Source organism: Mustela nivalis, assembly GCF_964662115.1.
Source record: "Mustela nivalis genome assembly, chromosome: 16".
Taxonomy (NCBI): domain Eukaryota; kingdom Metazoa; phylum Chordata; class Mammalia; order Carnivora; family Mustelidae; genus Mustela; species Mustela nivalis.
The window spans coordinates 40682377-40686544 of NC_139035.1; positions in this window are offsets into that span (position 1 = coordinate 40682377).

Here is a 4168-nt window from a genome sequence, read left to right on the forward strand (position 1 = left end):
GCAGTGGTGGAAGAGGAGGTAGAATAAGAACAGACCAGACCTTCACCCATTGGTGGTTACCAACCATGGGTCTGGCCTGAGCTGAGAACAAGAGAGGAGCCCCTGAATTGGATGAAGGATTGGAATGTTTACTTAGATTTAGCAAAAGCCGTAAATTCACTTTGAAATCTATGGACCCTGCTTGGGCCAGCAACAGTCAGAGCTGATTCAAGAGCTCATCAGTTTTCCTGTGCCACGACATGTATCTCCTTGTTTTCAGAATCAATACTTGATACTACATCTTCTAATATCTGTGTCTAACATGATCTTTCTGGAAGCAACATCTGGTTTTACTACTCTCTTGCTTAAATATGTTCAGTGGCTCCCGTTACCCACGGGCCCACTTCAGTGGCAGCTCTTCCAAATGGTGATGTGTTTCAGCTAAAGCCAAGATTTCCCAAGTGCATGCAGAAGACATTAGGTTATTTTAATTATTTGTCACATGGATGAATTATTTCATTTCAATAACCATGTGCTAGGATTAATAACATTTGCTAGGGAAATAAAACTAGCACATCAAAATCATGATTTCATGGATATTGTTGCTTACAAGAAGGCTAAAGCAGGCAGACTGTGGTAGCCTGCCTATCACGGACATCAGAAATTATAAACCTGGCGCTCAGGTGCCAAGTATTAAAGCTTTTACACCAGAGGGAAATGAATGAGTGTTCTGTTATATATATATATATGCATTTACCAGGAGTCTCCTGCAAGATATGCATGACAACCTAGAAGAAGTACACAATGATGCTGTTCAAATTGTCTCTAACATTCAGAGATAATGGCTGAGAACTGTCACTACCAAATAATGAAAGACATGAATCCTCAGATTTGGGCATCCCAAAGGAGTACTAAGAAGGTTAAATAAAAATCCACAGAGACACACAGGAGTGTAATGGCAGCATACCATATTGTAGAAAAGTAGCCAAAGGAAATTACACACAAGGATGACAACTAGACTAACAGCAAACATTTCACCAACAGTAGAAACCAACATGCAGTAGAACAGTATATTCAAGCTGCTGCAAAGAACAGTTACCTAAAATCCTCTATCCAGGTAACTACTGTTGGAGTGTGAGGATGAAATCAAGACTTTTTTCCTAAACAAAAACAGATGGAATTTATCAATCTGAGAAACTCATTGAAAAATCTATTATTAAGGGATGTCCTTCAGGCTAAAGGGAAATAATCCCAGAAAGAAGATCTACCATGCAGAAAAAAAGGAACGGTGAGCAAAGACATTGGGTAAACAGTGGTTAAATCTAAATAAATGGTGTTCTGTAATCAACAGCAATAGTAAGAATAGTAATGGGAGGATAAAACAAGGTGCAAATGAAGTCTTGGATGACACTAGCTTGTCAGATGGAAAAGAGCGATCATGGTTAATACATTCTAGGGTACCCATACTCAAGACGGTGGTAAAAACATGGTGACCCTTAGACTTTGTGATGTAAAGTATGTATGTTGAATTTTTAACTTTAACCACTAAAATGGAAGAAAAAGATGGAGGTCTCAGAACAGGAGAGGGGTGGAAAGGAAACAGTATTATCTCAGCCAATTCAAAATAAAACATAAAAGGAGGAGGAAAACACATAGATTAAGCTGAGTAAAGAGGAGCCATGCAATAAGATGGTAGAAATAAATCTAAATGGAAATGAAAATGAACTTCAACTTAGAAGACACAGATTGTCAAATGAGACTTCAGAGAACAACTTGATATAGCTTATAAGTGTTGGGCAAGGTGACATGGAGACATACATCATATTGTAAACCAAATGGTGTGTTCCCCCACCCAGAATTCACATGTTGAAGTCCAACCTCCAGGAGAAAGAATAAAGTTAGATGAGATCATAAAGGTGGGGCTCTAACGTGATAGGATTAGTATCCTTATAAGAAGAGATACCAGAGAGCTTATTCTCTCTCTATGCGTTTGTGTGCTTGTGTGTACACACCAGGGAAAGGCCATGTGAAGGGATAGCAAGAAAGCTACTGTCCACAAGCGAGGAAGGGGGCTCTCACCAGACACTGAATCAGTAGGAGCCTTGATCGTGGACTTCTATCTTCCAAAACTCTGAAAAAATAAATTTTTTTTGTTTAGGCTGGTCAATAGTGTTTTAGTATGGCAGCCCAAACAGACTAATTATACTGCTGGCAGCTGCACGTGATGAAAAATTAAAGTACTGTTCTTTAGGGAAACGTAGAGGCAGAGAACAGTGGATGGTGCATGACCTTCCTGTCTTTCATCATCCCACAGGGAGATGTGCGTAAGTAGGGGTATTGTAAAACTGTCACTTAAAAAATCCAAAGAGGGGGCGCCTGGGTGGCTCAGTGGATTAAGCCGCTGCCTTAGGCTCAGGTCATGATCTCAGTGTCCTGGGATCGAGCCCCGCATCGGGCTCTTTGCTCAGCGGGAGCCTGCTTCTCTCTCTCTCTGCCTGACTCTCTGCCTACTTGTGATTTCTCTCTCTGTCAAATAAATAAATAAAATCTTTAAAAAAAAAAAATCCAAAGAGAAGGACTACCTCTTTATCATTCTACATGTTTCCAGGGAAGCTAGAAGGAGAGACAAGAAACAGCTAGTTGACCATATAACAGTGGGAGATTTTTTCCTTATTTAAAAAAAAATTTTTTTTTAAGAAATCTTTACACCCAATGTGGGGCTCAAACTCAACCCCTAGATCAAGAGTTGCATCTCCGGACACCTGGGTGGCTCGCTCAGTTGGTTAAGAGGCTGCCTTCCGCTCAGGTCATGATCCCAGGGTCCTGGAATCAAGTTCCACATTGGGCTCCTTGCTCAGCAGGGAGCCTGCTTCTTCTTCTGCCCTCCACTTCCCCTGCTTGTGTTCTCTCTCTCTCTCCCTCTCTTTCCCCCTCTGGCAAATAAATAAATAAGATCTTTAAAAAGAAAGAAAGAAAGAAAGAAAGAAAGAAAGAAAGAAAGAAAGAAAGAAAGAAAGAAAGAAAGAAAGAAAAGAGTTGCCTGCTTTACTGACAGCCAGCCTGGTGTCCTGGGAGCTTCTTTTTTTTTTTAAAGATTTTATTCATTTGAGAGAGAGAGTGCGTTCACCTGACTTGGGGGAGGGGTAGAGGGAGAGGGAGAGGAAGAAGCAGAGTGTCTGCTAAGCAAGCAGCTGGACTCTGGGCTGGATCCCAGGACTCTGAGATCAGGACCTGAGCCAAAGGCAGACACCTAACTGAGCCACACAGGTGTCCCACTGGGAGCTTCTCAGTTGAAGAAATGGATGTATTAGGAAGAGAAGCTAGCATTCCTGAGATGCTGCTATCAGCCTGTCCTTCCATTGAGCTGTTTCACTGAACTGTCTTCACATTAAGCTGCCAAATGTGGGGAGGGAATGAACCTCAAGGATAACCTATTTGTCTCTTCAACAATAAACAAGAAACTTAAAATATAAGGACACCAGAAGTTTGAAAAGGTAAGATGGGAAAAGATATGCTAAAAGGTAAATGCTAACAAAGAGAAAGCTCTATAATCAATCCAAAAAGTATTATTAAGGAAAAAGAAGATAATTACCCAATGATAAAAAGAAACAATTTTCTAGAAAGATACAATAACTCTAAGTGTGTGTGCACCTGGAATCATAATCTCAGATTATACAAAGCAAAATCGTCCAAACTACAAGGAGAAACTGAGAAATCAACAAATGGGGGAATTTTAACATTCCTCTCTCCCTAATTGATACTTAAACTGAGAAAAATTAGAAAAATACATCTATTTGAAAAACACATGTAACAAACTTAACTATTCATCAAATGGACATAAAAATAATCTTGCAGCAAATAATTGTGAGGCACCCCATGCAGGTGGAGGCTGTTGGTATGGAGGGGGAAAGAATTGACCCAAGGCAGAACAAAAGAGATTGAAGTTTACTGAATATACCACTGTCGGCAGGGCAGCAAGGGAGAGGCTGTCTGTTATGAGGGGTGACAGCTATAGGGTGGAGTGAGGGAGTACGGGGACGTATAGAATTTTCTTTCTTGCGGGACGCCTGGGTGGCTCAGTTGATTGGACGACTGCCTTCGGCTCAGGTCATGATCCCGGACTCCTGGGATCGGGTCCCGCATCCGGCTCCCAGCTCCATGCGGAGTCTGCTTCTCCCTCTGACCTTCT